Source organism: Bos taurus, chromosome 3 (assembly GCF_002263795.3).
Source record: "Bos taurus isolate L1 Dominette 01449 registration number 42190680 breed Hereford chromosome 3, ARS-UCD2.0, whole genome shotgun sequence".
Classification (NCBI taxonomy): domain Eukaryota; kingdom Metazoa; phylum Chordata; class Mammalia; order Artiodactyla; family Bovidae; genus Bos; species Bos taurus.
In genome coordinates this window covers 80,444,811-80,460,732 of record NC_037330.1, presented here as the reverse complement: position 1 = coordinate 80,460,732, position 15,922 = coordinate 80,444,811, and the positions used below count along the sequence as shown (strand labels likewise).

Sequence of the window (15,922 nt, the reverse complement as noted above, 5' to 3'; positions counted from 1 at the left end):
GTATTCTATTTGAAACTGTAACTACTTTTCAAACATAAATAGGATAAATAAATTATCTAAAATTAATCCAAACATAACTCTTTAGAGAAGCAACTAAAATGCAAAGGCCTAATGTCTCTAGAAAGAAAACCAAATATAGATTGATGTAGATCCCATAAAATACGTACCTTTCTTATATAAAATTTAAAAGTTACAAACAGTTTTCAATTCGCAGCCTGAATGAAGCTTTTTAATGTCTAAAGAAAAAGGTAAAAGGAAAAAAAATGAAAACTATTCTCTCCTCAGGGGCTCAAGTCAGGTTAAGCAGACTGCGCTGAAGCACTGTGTTTCAACCATACACACCTTGATTGAATTTCTTCCCAGTCTTCAATCCCACAGTGAGAATGTGCCAAGAGCAGGCCCTGCTACAAGAACAAGACGAGGACAGGCAGTTCTGACTCAGGTGTGTGGACAGAGCCTTGACAGTGTCCAGAGGCAGCAGGCCTGAGACCAGGCCTCCAGGAAGTTCTGTGGAACCAGGCAACAGAAGCACCTGTGAGCTGCTAGACTCAAGCAGACTGTGGGAGGGGAGGCATTACAGGCTGTGCTGTTTCCTAGAACCGGTTAAGAGCAGGGTGCAGGGGGTAAGGGAAGGGCATGGGGCTAACTCAAAATCGCTTTGCCTCTCTGAATTTCAGTTGTTTAATGTTTCAAATGAAAGTTGTACAAGAGAGCACTTTTTTATCAGTAATGACTTCTCTTTGTTTTTGCTGTTCTTAATACAACTGTTACATCCATTAAGGTCTAATTAGATTTGGTGTACTTTGTAAAGTGGCTTTTCTCCTGACAAAAGAAATAACATAAAAAAGAAATGCCAAACCACCAAACAGGCTTTCCACAAGTCTATCACCGGTATTCACGTGATCAATAAAACTCTATTATTGACCAGCTGCTCACCTGCAGGCACGAGGCTGACTGAGACTAGAAGTGTAAGTAAGACTGACTTGGCCCCTGACCTCTGCAACTTCCAGTGTGGTAAGGGCCCAAAACAACAGTTTAGTATCTCTTCTCCCACAAGACACTGCCCTTCATAATGTCCAGGGTAACGGGCTGAACCCTACATAATCCTAATTTCTCTCAGATAATCTCCAAATCTCCTATCCACAAATACATCTAGACTTCTCAGAACTATTTGAACAAATGGGTACATATTTAGTTACCCAAGCTCTCCATGTGACTACCTTCTGTATCATTTATGACTCAATCACAAATTGAGCAGATACTAAAGAGGTGGCCCGCAGACGTCTTGGCTGAGTCACTAAGTGCTCTGATTCTCTGTTGGAAAACTGGGAAAGGAAGTGCCCCTGGGTGGCTTTGCTTTCTTTGAACTCTTAAAATTATTATAAGATATTATGGTCATTGTGTAGCTACAAACCATTCAACAACAACTGCTAGAAAATGTCTATAAACTTAGAACTAAATATGCTGGCATTTCATAGCAGACCTGTCTCCATGGTCTCTTAAAACCATCAGAGCTATCAGTTCTAACCTGAGAAAAGTAAACAAGACTCCAAGCCAAGAAGGAACTCGTTTGACAGCTTTCCTTGCCTCCCAATAATCAAAGCAATATTCTCAGAAGTGTCTGGCTCCCAAATACCTTTAAATGTCTCCATTCAGCCTAGCATAAGCAGTATTTTCTTCTGATTGTTAACTGCACGGCAATATTCCTCTTTCAATGTTATCTGACATTGATTTTTTTAATTGAAATATATCTAGCTACAGAGAAGTATAAAAAATCATTGATATTTTTTTAAAGAGGACTAACTAGGTCTCCTCACAGGGTCCCAACTATGTGGCAAACACAATGGTAGCGGTTGGGGATACAAAGGTCAGCCACGGATGAGGACAGACAACTAAGCAAATTAGTGCAATAACGTGTGTACCATAAAGCAAGGCACATAAGCCTTAAAGTCTAGCAATGCGGGGAATATATTCCAACAAGTACACTGGTAGTCTCAAGTTTATAAACAGTTGGGTCTTTATAAAAATTCATTCCCAATTGGTTATTTGAAATTTGGAGCTCATTTCCCCCCAGTACACACTACTGTAAACGTGGTCAGGTTTCCAAGCCAACACACAAAAGACTAATTGAACACAAAATACCGGCAACACTATACAGCTGCCCTGCCAAATAAGCAGAAAATATTGCTGCAGCCAGAGAGAACCATGTTACCCAACCATTCTAAGCCTCAGTTTACGAATCTGAATGACTGGCACAGAATAGGCATTTCATAAATAATATTTGGTACGTTTTTTTCATTTGCTTGAGATTACACACCTTTAATTCTCCTTAGAATAAAAGCATCCATAGTTGGGATTATCATCATTATTAGAAAATGTTTGGGTTTTCACATAAAACAAAAAGAGATTTAAGTGTCTAGGCAAGAAATGTACACAGAAGGAGTTTGATGAAAGTGCACTACACATGAGAAAAGGGTAGCATGAACTAAAATGAAGTGCACAAGAAGAGCTTGGAGACAGAGGAAACAGGTTTATGATGTACGGAGGATTCTCCTGATCAGAGAAGATAGGAGACGGAACCTCAGGAACTTTCCAGTTGACTTATTGGCTGTCTATACAGAGAAGATGGAGGTTAACAAATAATAACAGTAGTAAAACCTTGTAGGATATTGGTATACAATTACACGTGCTCATTTAATCTTTACAATCCTATAAAGGAGGTATGCTATCCTTATTCTGAAGTAGGGAAAACTGAGGTTGAATAACTTACTAGTAAAATAAACTCAGTTTGTAAAATCAAGTAGGATTCAAACCCACAGACACTGGTTCCAGATTTGGGAAGTCCGAACCATTATCTTATACTGATGCTTTTGTATATTAGTGGGAACCAGCTATTAACATAAGGGGGTTTCCTGCATTAGAAGTTTATAGCTTGAATAATAAAGTTCCCACTTATAAATATATAAACATTACATAATCATTTACAGACTTTTTGACAATGTTCAGTATCTGGGGTGGGAGTAGGTAACTAACATTTATTAAATGGTACTGAATCCCAGGCACTGTCTGAAACGGTGAACTAAGTTATTTAACCTTCACAAAACAGCCATGGTAACAGGTTCTAGTAAATCTACTTCACAGCTTCCATGATAGCTCAGTGGCAAAGAATCCGCCTGCAATGCAGGAGACCCCAGTTCAATTCCTGGGTTGGGAAGATCCCCTGGAGAAGGGATAGGCTACCCACTTCAGTATTCTTGGGCTTCCCTTGTGGCTCAGCTGGTAAAGAATCTGCCCGCAATGCGGGAGACCTGGTTTTGATCCCTGAGTTGGAAAGATCCTCTGGAGAAGGGAAAGACTATCCATACCAATATTATGGCCTGGAGAATTCATGAACTGTATAGGCCATGGGGGCGCAAAGAGTCGGACAACTGAGCAAATTTCACTTTCATAGTTGAGAGAAAGTGAGGATCAATTGGGAGCCCAAAATCACAGTGTCAGAGGAAAGCCTAAGACCAGCTCCTCCTGGTTCCAAGTCCAGAATGCTTTTCATCACACATCTAGAATACTCAGATCTAAACAGGTAATCATGGGACATGTTATACAATAACCAAGTAATATAAAGTAACAGAAAGTCGAGTTTGATTTTAAAATGTCAAAAATATTTCACAGGAAAATACTAAATTATCTTTAGGACTGCTAAATTAACCCAACTCACCCATCTCAATCTAATCTCCCAATTAGCCCATCTCACCTCACCCCTCATCCCCCCACAAAAAACAATCCTTTCAGATCTTCATTACTTAGCATCTAACAATACCAAACACAACACAGGTGGCTAGAGACACTTCTCCTAAAGCCTGAAACTGCTCCAGAAGCATCAGGCTGGAAAGGAGGGTAGCACCACATTCCTCAGGTTCTCATGTAAATGCCAGAAATAAAAGGGAGGAAGTGACAAGACAATAGAAAGAAGGCCTTTTTAAGAGTTAAAGTGTCTTCCAATTGGATCTCGGTAAAGCTAGGGGGGGAGAAGGAAGAGTAGAAAGCTTTTTTTTTTTTAAATCAGAGTGCTGCAAATTTGAATTTCAACTATGCCATTAGCTTTGTTTGCTCATCTGGAAAATGATGCCATTAAGATTCACCTCTCTGGCTATTAAAAGATTAAATTAAATATCAAATGCAAAGCACGTAAACAGCTGACACGTAGTAAAAGCTTACTAATCTTGAGTCTCATCCTCTTGCTCCCCCTCCTTAGCACTTGACAAGATGTGCCACAGGCCCCACAAACCTGGGAGACGTGAGCTACCCGAAGGACAGGTTCCCCAAAAGAGCACAAGACACTCACATCAGGATTCCCGTACTGCCCCAGGGCCTTTTTCCCTGCTTCTTCTAAGATATTCACCATCTTTAAGTCACATCAGGTTGCGTAAAACAGGGGCCTAGTATTTTTTATTTAAATTCCTATTTCTCACCAAAAGTTGGGGCTTCTTATACACATAAACACACACATACACACACACACACACACACCAGAACCGTTCATTAAATGTATTTAATACATATGACAAGTGATCTGGTGGAAGACTGAGGCAGGGAAACTACTGTGAGAAAAATGAACAGCAGCCTAAAATAAGCAAATAACTTGGCCTTGAGTTTTCAGGAAAGGAAACATGATTTACTGAGCAGTCTTTCTCTTTTTCTTTTATACAAAAGGAAACATCAATTCCTGAAGAGGAACATTAAAACTTATGACAGGACCAAGAATATCACAGTAGTCTTCCAAAATATTTGATCTTTCACAAAACTGTACTACTTCATATAAGAGTCAGGATTTTTTTTTTTTTTAAACTTTACAGTATTGTATTGGTTTTGCCAAATATCGAAATGAATCCGCCACAGGTATACATGTGTTCCCCATCCTGAACCCTCCTCCCTCCTCCCTCCCCACACCATCCCTTGGGTCGTCCCAGTGCACCAGCCCCAAGCATCCAGTATAGTGCATCGAACCTGGACTGGCGTAGAGTCAGGATTTAATGTGGTCACATTCCTAGTAAAAATGTTCCCCCTTTGAGCCTCTACAAATCGTTTACACAGGATTTAGCATTTACTGAATAAACAACCATGTACCGTCTGTGAAAGGGGATATTACAGGGAATAAGTCCCTGTCCTCAAGAACCCTGGGACTGCACAGTGGAGGAAAGTCTACAAAGGAACTGCAGCACAAGGCCGAACACAAGGACTGCGCGCAGCCAAGGAACTAAGTGTATATAGCACACGCCTTATGTTGGGGCTCGAGGCGGAGGGACCCTGATAGTCACAGAAGTGTGACAGACGGAGAGCACAAGGCATGGGCAAAGTCCACAGAGGGTGAGGAAGCAGAAAAAAGTATGAGAAATGTTTGAGGCACAAATGTAAAATAGTGAACCATCTATTTGGGCACAGCGTAGATGAAAGAAATGGGACAATAAGCTGAAAAACTGAGATCTTATGACAGGGACTTTTGAATACTACACAAAGGTGGAATTCGGACTGTTTTCCGCAGACAATAGAGCTTATAAAGGCAGCAGTCCGGGAAATTCTATGACATGAGTCAACTGCATGAAGATTCTCCAATGTCTGTGGGGAAGATAGAAGGCAGGGGAAGGCTGGAGGGAGGGAGACTGGGTTGGAGACTACTGTGATCACCCAGGTAATGAAAGGAAAGCTAGGCCAGAGGTAGGGAACAGCAGAGAAGAGCCACACACTGGGAGGGACACTGAGAGGGTCTGGCAAATTGTTGAACTGGGGGCTGGAGGGAGAGAAACCAAGATGAAACAAGGCAGGGGTCAGCACACTTGGGTCCACATGCCAAGCCTGGCCTCCCGCCTGTTTTCCACAGCAAAGAAGTGTACAAATTTTACTTTTTTTTTTTGCCATACCACGCAGCATGTGGAACTTTCCCAACCAGGAACTGAACTCACACACTCTGCATTGGGAGTGCGCAGAGTCTTAACCACGGGACTACCACAGAAGTCCCCGATTTTCACATTTTTAAATGGTTGGGGAAAAAATATTTTGTGACAAGTGGACACTCAAATGTCAGCGTCCACACATAAAGTTCTCCTGGAACACAGGCACACCCGTTGGTTTACATGTTGTCTGTGTCTGCTTTAGTTACACAGCTGCCGAATTGTGGAGTTGTCACAGAGTGGCACGATCCTCAAAGTTGCAAATATTCACTGTCTTCCTTTCTACAGGAAAAGTTTTCTAACCACTGATTTTCAGGGCTATGCATAGACACAGTACTAAGAGGAACAGAGAAATCACCCACTGGTTGCCTGGGTCAGAAAAAGATGCTCTCAATTCTGAAGCAGTTAAACGGGAGGTATCAACAAGACATTCAGGTAAGCAAGCCAACCATGGAATGGAAAGCTCATCCCACCATGGGGCCTAGGCACCTGCTGTTCTCTGCCTGGTATTCTTCCTCCAGGTCCTAGCATGGCCTGGCTCCTGCAGTCTGAGCCCAAATGTCATTTCCTCAGAGGCAGCCCCTCTCCTGCCTACCTAAGCATTCTCTACCCATACCATACTGTTTCTTTATCCTCACCCGAAATTATCTTCTTAATTACCATGTTTAAGATCTTTGAATGTTGGCTCCTTAAGAACGAGACCCTACCTCTTATTCCTGTCCCCAGTGCCCTGAACAGTTGCCTAAAGCTGCTCAGTCAGTATTTGGGCAAAGAGGGAGTGGAGAAGAAGGAATATGAATAAAAGAGACAATTGGAACACAGGTGAAAGCAGGTCACTTGCAGTTCTAGGAACACATAAGATCTGCCATTCGCAGAACCTTTAGGAAAGTCTTTGACGGGGCAGGAGAGAGAGAAGAGGAAGGGAAGACACCTAAGAGAAGATAACAAAGACAAGGAGAGAAAGGAAAGGAGTATTGTGTCTCAGAAGCCAGACAGCAGTGGGGTGGGGCATCTTTCAGGAAGGAGTATTTAGCAGCATCAAAATGTCTCAGATAAGTGCATTAAAAAGGCCTCAGTGTGACAGCAAAAAGGTCACTGGTGACCTCAAACAAGTCTTAAGAGTGTGGAGATGGTAGTCAGATAGCAAAGGGTTAAAGAATGAGTATATGGGAGGAAGTAAGACTTTCAAGGCACTTGGTAGCAGAGTGGGCAGAGGTGCTCCCAGGGGTGGGGTGGGGAATCCTGTGTGTCATACAGTGACTCCAGTCCCACCCTGTAACCCACGTCTTAAAGCCTTCAACTCCCCCTGCCGCGCTAGGCTAAGGCCCTGCGGGCGGCTCCAATTCGCCAGTTGGCCCTCTATCCTCTCTACTCCAGTGTTGGTTTCACCTCAGATCCCTTGTGCAGTTTCCTCTGGCTGGAAAACCTCCACAGCCTCTTGGCCTGGCTAGCTCTTTCACTCTTCATATTGCAATTAAAAAAAAAAAAAATCACAAAGACCCCCTCTTCTTACTGCCCCCCACCTCTGCTTTACACCAAACTAAAACATCTCCCCAGGTACTCAGCATTCTTGTAACAAGCAGTTGTGTAACTGTTTAAGTATTGTGTCTTTTACTAGCCAGGCAGCTTCTGAGGGCAGGAATCAGGCCCATCATGTTCCCACATAATATACAATCTACAGATAATGGATAAGTAATGGAATGAACATGAAAACCCAAGAGCAATTTTATCTCAAGCAGTTTATGCATCACAAGTGGCTTATTACTTCCCAAATCCCACATCAGGTAGGCTTACAATTTATGTTCAGGCCAGTCTGGCCTCCTCTGATCTCCCCTTCCTACTTCTGAGCAACTAGGTGAAGGTCATTCTAAATATATAAAAAAAAAAAGGGGGGGGGTGTTTTGAGGTATCATCATATATCAGATGATCTTCCCAATGAGGTAACTGACATACAGTGATTAACAGACTTGCCCATAGTTTTACAGATGACTTTAACTGAACAAAATCATTCAGAATATTAAATATAGGCATTAAAGCATCTTCCTTTTTAAATCTGTATTTTGTGAATTAGCCCTGAAGTGGATTTGCAGATGTACTTGGCCAAACACCCCGAGTACCTCTTTATGATATAATCTCATCTATCTGCCTCCCTGTTGTATGGTCCATTCAGCTAGTTTTACAATAAGATTTTTCGCTGGAAAAATACACATTTGGCAGATTGTTTTCTCCTTGATTTTTTTTCTTCTCTCTTTTCTCCCACTGTAACATAAAAGATTATTTTAAATTCTATTAATTGAAAAATCACTATAAATTACAGCCTTGCTACAGTCTGAGCAAATTAACTGTGCAAATAAGCCTGCAGATAAAACTGTGCTTAACTGAATAAACTGCTGTCAGTTCTAATACCCTTAAGCCCTTTAAGACACCATTTAAAACAAGAGTTGCATTAACTACAAAGTGTTCTTATCTATTTCTGCTTTATACATTCAACTTGTCTGAATTACCCAACGTACCTGGGATTTAACAGACCTAAATTTATTTGTTTTTAATATCTATAGGTCAGTCAGCCTGTTCACCATGTGAGCTGGACTTCCCTACCTTACGCATCACCTCCCCAGTAAAAACTAGGGAGTTTTACCGTCACTTTCCTTGTCAAATGCGAAGACAAGGAGAAGAGACAGCTAACTTCTTTGTTACTCAGAGCACATGGAATGAGCCTATCATCAAGAGTGCCTTTCCAACCATATGACAACTACTGTTCTTAAGAATATGAATAAATGCAACATAGACATTACTGAGAAAGAAATATAGATATATTCACAATGTGATAGGAAGAAGGGCCAACTTTTGTACAATTTTATATTTTAGGTAAGTCTTGCTTTAGGAAAATGCAACACATACATGGAAAAAGAAACTTGATAAAAACAGCACTCAGGGGAAACAACATTATTTAAGAGTTCTCATAAACGTTTATAATTCCTTAGCAGCAAATTCCCTAGGACATTACCTGATTTATAAGATTTTAAGCTTCTACACAACTCTAAAGACACCATTTTACAAACAGGTATGCTGGTGCCCCTCTGCCAACAACTCACCACTCGCTAAGTAAACTGAATCAGGGAGAGCAACACAGTATTTTTATACTGACTTTCCCAGAAAGCCTAATACATTCCTACCAAATTATATACCTTGGATGGCATTTAAAGTTAAATTAAAAGCACCTTTGTTTCTCATTTTTTCTTAAAAATGTTAAAAATGGGGCAAAACTTAATTTATTTACCACCTTGGGGCTGTCTACATACTGAACTCTTCTAGATTTGAGAAAATGTCTTCTTTAGGTGCCTAAACATTTTTTATTTATCCATTTCTAACTGAAGCCTTTCTAATATTGAATGAATCAGCTACTCTTTGTTTTCTATTTAGTGGGTCCACTTTCCTACCATCTTACAGCATTCTGGACATAATTTGAACTCTTCGTTTTTAACACAAAGCATATTCACCAATTAGAAGGGAAAAAAAAAAAAAAGCGAGAGAGCCAACAAATGTTTAACACCATAACATGTGCCTGGCACCACTCCCAAACCTTTAGGTGTAGTCAGTCACTCAATATTCAAATAATCCTAGAGGTAGGTACTACCTCAACTTCCTTTTATGGATAAGGAAACAGGTATAACCTGCCCACATTCTCACAGCTAGGATCAAACTAAACAGTCCAGCTCCAGAGCCTCCAAAAACACAGATTACATAAAAAACAAGACAGTAAGTCTGTCTGTGTACTATCTAGACGTGTAACTAAGTTGACCTGATTTAGTCTCTCTCCTCTCCTCACTGGTGGGTTCCAGCAATTATCATCACCTTCTCCACAGAAAGCCACAGCTCCCCTCCTTAGGTTTGCAGAGGTAGATCACTCAAGTCACTTTCCCTGAAGAGTGAAAGCTCCTCCTCCCGAGCAAAGATTCCTCACCAGGTTTTCACACTGAAGAAAGCTCTTTCTTCAAGGCTGTCCTATTGCAATCGTGACAGCAGCTTCTTACTCCACCCCCACCTCTGCCTACCACTTGCGTATCTCTCAACCCCTAAAGCTGCCCTTTTCTCCTAGAGACCAGAAGTACCTGGCCTCATTTCCATTATGCTCCACAACTTGAACTCTTCTCTTCTTAATGGTTTGCTCATTTTCCATACCAATTACTGTACTGTGTTGTGAGAATGACACCTTCAATATGCTATGGTATTTATGATGGCTCTGCCTCTCCACTAAATGGCCCCACACAGGGTGCTTCACTTTTTGAGTTAAGGTTCTGCTTTTCATAAACCTCTCCTCATTCACTTCCAATATAAAAAATTAACACTGCCTGCCTCAGACAATGGACCTTCCTGTATTCACCCTCTTAACAATTCCCATCTCTTGCATTTGTTGTATTTAATCTCCTACTGCTTTGAGAATCAGTTAGGTTAATTGTCTACAAATCCTTTATAAATTAAAAGCAAAGCAAAATAAAATTTTACTCTACTATAAGGAAAACACACATGGACTTAATGACATCTATTCTGACTCTAAGTATTTCTATTTCCTAGCAGTCTTCTGAACAATTGATAAAAGTGTATAGTAAGGACCATTTTCTGTGATGCAGAGGACGAACAGTTGCACAACGGTCAAATGAAGCTGATCCTTTATAGAACTGTGGGTACTTCCATTTTCTAATGATGCTATTCTGAAGCTCAAAAACTATGAATGGCTTCCCATCTTCCCAGTTCATTCATTCAACATGGGCCACGGTCTCTGAACTCACAACGCTCAGAGACTTGAGTAGTCTTCAGAGCCTGGCCCCATTCTGCACGTCCAAGCCCAGCCTCTTTCTGCTGCCTCTCAGTACCCTGCTCTGGTCACTGTGGCCACCTCCAAATTGGTCACCCACATGTACATGCCCACCTCTGTGCCTTTGCTCATGCTCTATCTCTGCCTCAATTTCCATCCACCCCTAAGGAAAAGAACTCCTACTTACTCCTCAAGCCCAACTCAAATGATTTTCTTAAAAAAAAAAAAAAAGCATTGGAGGGACTTCCCTGGTGGTCCAGTGGTTAAGGCTTCTGGCTTCCTCTGCAGGAGGCGTGGGGATAGCCCCTGGTCACTAAAGACCTCACATGCCCATGCTGCGCGGAGCAGCCAGGGAAGAAAAAAAAAAAAAAAAGCATAAGACAAGGGCTCCAAGCAGGATTCAGCTCTCTTCAGGGGCTAAAGTGCTCTTAACTCTGACCTCTACTATAACATCAACCACACTGTGTTATATTTATAGCAGGCTTGTTTCCATATGAACTGTCTTATCCATCTGCCAGGAACTTTGTACCAAAGAGATGTTTGTATATACAAAGAATGAGTTAATGAATCTATAAAAAGTGGGGAACAAGGGGGGAGCTACTTGGTACTCTGACTTTAAAGGAGTACCATGATAGTTTCCAGGAAACATTCTATAATGCAGGATTTACTTATTTTTATGTGCATAACCTGCAACGAAGACTCTATGAACATACAAAGGATCATCCACCAAACTCTATAAAAGTAGAATTTTTGCCTGTTTTTTTCTGTTTACTCCCTCCCTGAGGCTCACAACAGGAGCTCAAAAAGTATTTACTAAATGAATAAAGGAATGCAACAGAGTGCTGTGTGAATATTAACGATAAGTAAATTCAGTTACCACAGATTAAAAAAATCCCAACAAAGACCAGCTCAGTCTTCTGTCTAGAGCAGACTTAAAGAAATTTTCATTGCTTCTAAAGCAGGGCTTGACTGGGCATTCGGCAGTTTACTCAGAGCACCAAGGAAAAATGGTGTGCCCACTGATAGCTGTTAAGAACCACAGATCATAAAACCTCAGAAGTAAATATACCACGGAAATGAACTTAAAACTTTTATGCTTTCTTGTTGCCTCAAACTGCCAAAAAAAAACTGGTGCACTTCAGAGGAAAGAATACTCATAGGAAGTAGTTTCCTGCCCTGAAACACGGTCATTTCAACATGGCAGCTGCTATGTTACCATAGGGTTTTCGAGACAGGAAGCAACAGTGGCACACCTAGCTGAGTGGAGAGCAAGAAGCAGAGAGGAAACAGCATGCCAAACAAGAAGGCGGGTGGAGGGCAGCTGACAAAGTACAAAAACAAAGAACCAATTCCTCTAATGTCTTCTATAACATAACTGACTGTACATAATTATTAGGGAAAAAAATGAAGGGCACAAAAGCAAACAGCACCTTCCCTGGTCACCAGCTGCTGCTTTTTCCATAGTTAACTCTTCTCCTGCATTAATGACTCTAATAGACAAAAAACTGGTAAGAACTTGTCCTTAAATGGGTAAGGGAGTGGGCCATGGCTGACTTTTCTCCTATACTTTCTGCTTTATGGTCTAATGTGTTTTTTGTTTTTGTTTTTTTCACAATGTGTTAAATGAGAAAATCTTTACATTTAAAGAAATAATAGAGATAAAAATTTTATGTTCTAATAATAATAAAACTACATTAAGTAAATCCTCTACCCTATAAAATGAAGGAAGAATTGAATAACACCAAACTATCCAATCTTGGCATTCAACATACTGTACCCCCTTTCCTCCTCAACAACCAGTATATCTAACAATTCATTTATTTTAAAAAATCACATCTTACAAAGAACCAAGGGGGTTCTCTATAAGTGATTGCCAAGAGGGAGCAGGATGGGAAAGTTTGGGATTAGCAGATGCAAACAATTATATGTAGGATAGATAAATAGCAAGGTCCTACTGTATAGCACAGGGAACTACATTTAATAAACCATAATGGAAAAGAATATTAAAAAGTCTATGTGTGTATTACTGAGTCACTGCAGTACAGCAGAGATCAGTACACTATAAATCAACCGTATTTCAATTTAAAAAAAATCACTTCTTCACAATAGTTATAATTTGCACAGCACTTCATGGTTTCCATCCATTATTTTTGTAATTTTTCCCAACAGCTTTGTGTGACAGCCAAAGTGGATATTTTACAGATGAAGAAAACAGGTGCCTGAGTGAAGCAGCCTGCCATGACAGAAGCCAGGATCTTGTTACCCACTTGGCTAAAGCACAATTTCTCAAGCCCAACACTACTGACATTTTGAGCCAAAGAATTCTTTGCTGTAGGGGGCTGCACCATGCATTGTAGGATGCTGAACAGAATCCTTGACCTCTACCCACTGGACACGAGTAACACTGCCTCCTCCCACTCCCACCACACCCTGACAGTTCTAACAACTAACAATGTCTCCAGAAACTGCAGATACCTCCTTAGGCGCACAATTATACCCAGCTGAGGGACACTGGTCCAAAAGAATGTACAAGGTTTTTTCTGGTATCTTTATTCTCTGATAAGGCTCGACAGAACACTGGGCCATGATAAATCACAGACCATCAGACGCTGCTTGCTCAGCAAGATTCAGTTAATTAATCAATTCTCTATACACTTAAAATAGTTTTTTTAATGTGAAAACAGACAAGAAAAATTTCCTTGTATAAACACTCACATCTCAGATGATATATCTTCTAAGAGCATATTACCACATTAGAACATAAGTATATACATAATAAAGATATATAAAATAATGTGCATTTAAAGGGTAAAAACTTAATCAAAAAACAGACTTCAGTCTTTGTTAATAAACTTTATGAATGCAGCTATACCTTAGAATCCCCTTTATTAAAATGGGTATAAACCTACACATTCTCAACACTTGCTTCAGCTGGGTTTCTGTCCAAACATATACTTCAAGCTATTCAGAAGAAACTGAGTGATAACTTCAAAACATTATTAGAATTTCTGGGCTGCAGTTGAAACCATTAGTGTTTGTGAACCCAGAATCTAAACTTGCAGATTTCATTATCCCATTTAGAAGCATTTCTTCATGTCATTTAAAGAGTCCCTTTTCCTGCAAAAAGCAATTCTGCCCTCAAAATTCCTTACTTTCACCAGCTTTTTAGCAAATGCCTGAATTGAAAACATTTTGCAAGCTAATTCCCCTGAACACTTTAAACCTGCAAAGGGTAGATACCAATTGATCAGAGATAATTATAAACACATATAGAGCATTAGCCAAATTGATATTAAGACTGACTAAATTACAACAAATTGAAACATAGTTATATTTTGGGAAATGTTTGAATTATTTTATCTATGTATGTATAATTTATTCACCCTCTATCATCATTTCCCAATAATAATAAGCAATTAGTATATTGTGGAATGGGGAAACTAAACTAGCTTTATTCAATACGAAGTGTCACACTGCAATCCTAGTACTAAAAAAATACATTTTGTATTTAGAGAAACTAAGATACAGTATAAGTGCTTAGCTAATACAACACGGAGAGTTAAGAGGTTGTGATTATTCCTATTCACACTGTTCATAATCTTGTAGGTATGATGCACTTGCGTCTTTAAATGTGATCTGGATCTATACATAGGAGACATTTTCTCCATATTACAATGCCTATTGTACCCAAAGTGTCTGGTACCCTTGTAGCCTCCATTAACCTTCACCACAAAGTACAGAAGAACACATTGATCCTTCAATAAAAACGACTGCCTGGTCTTGAAAAACAGTCACCCAAAGCAAAAGCCAGAAACAACACAAAATGGGGTTTTGGAAAGGAAGGAACAAAGATTTAATCGATATAAAATGTTCATCTTAAATATTTTTTTCCAGTCTGTAAATGCCCATAACGCAAATTTCTTAAAAAAAAAAAAAAAAAAAGCCAACAACCAAACACTCCACGATCACATTTGTTTCTCCATTATACTCATTACTTAACTATGTCAGGTTTTTAACGCTTTCATCCACCGAAAAAAAGTAATGACAATTTTATACAGATGTAAACTGCCACAGAGAGAAAACTCCTGGACTCTTAAAAAAAAAAAGTTAATAGCATGTATCCAACCAGGGACAGAAAACAGCTCACAGCCACGTATTAAGCGAAGTGGCACGGGGACGGGGTCCTCTTGCCATGGACACAAAGGAATTCACAAAGAACATGCCATACAAAAAAAAAGGTGCAGAACACCTGGTAATAATCATACCCTTTTTCTAGTCTCCTACAGAAGTTCCTCGGTAAACACATATCCAAGGCGTCCACATCCCTGGAACCTTGGGGAGTGACTTACAAGGGGGTGTTTACTAGTCCTGCTAAAGCGACGTCTCTTTTCTGATGTTTGACGGCCGCGCGCGGACGGAGTCTGAGGAGTTAGACAAGGAGCCAGAGACCAGCCCCACTTTCGGTTAAGCAGACCCTTTACAGAAGGATTCACTATTTGCCGCACGGCTCTTCACTGTTCCTCTTCCCTGGCCCTTCAGCCCAGGGTGCGTCATTCACACTTTTCGCCGGTTGCCTGGGGCCCGAGTCCCAAAAGAACCTAAAAGGGGAGGGGGCGTCTCCTGAGTCCCCAGACGCCCCTTTGCCCCAAACAGGGCCCCAAATCCTAGAAACTCTCCTTCGCTGAGATGGCAAAGAAGTCAAAGGCTAAGACCCTCAGCATCCGTCCTGAGGCCTGAAAAATCCTCCTCCCGCTCCCCGGCAATTCTGCCAAAAGGCTGGCGGTCAAGTTCTCGGTTCAAGAGCGAGGGACGTCAAACCTCAACCCCGCGCCTGTATCTCCGGGTGGTATAAACAGGATGTCAGCGCGTCCCAGGCTTGTTTATGAAAACTTGGTGTGCACTCTGGGGGAGGGGGCAGAGAACCTTAACCTTTCCCCTTCGGGGCTGGGGGGCCCCGGCCCCCGATCTCCCCGCCGCCAGCCGGCTCTGCTCTGTTGGAAATCCCCCGCCTTCCCAGCCCGCTCCAACCTCGGCCCGGCCCGGCCCCCAGGTCCAGCGCGAGGAGCGACCCAGGGTGCGCGGCGCGCGAGGCCCGAGAGGGGCAGCCGCGTCTCCCACCAGTGCCCGGCTGAGAGCCCCTAGTCTCGCTGCCCACGGCCGC

The 15,922-nt window shown here is 41.3% G+C and overlaps 1 protein-coding gene across 4 annotated transcripts in view; it reads right to left on the bottom strand.

Moving 5' to 3' along the window:
• Positions 1 to 15,922, bottom strand: part of JAK1 (Janus kinase 1) — a 139,441-nt gene that overhangs the window by 123,274 nt on the left and 245 nt on the right. Inside the window, exon 2 of one of the 4 annotated variants that reach the window (XM_024989561.2) lies at positions 15,027 to 15,359. The exons of 2 other annotated variants lie outside the window; for them this stretch is intronic. The gene's annotated coding sequence lies outside the window, so the exon portion shown is untranslated. Of the gene's footprint in view, positions 1 to 342; positions 3,747 to 15,026; positions 15,360 to 15,922 lie in introns of those variants that run through there. One more of the 4 variants, XM_059884749.1, reaches the window with a different exon arrangement.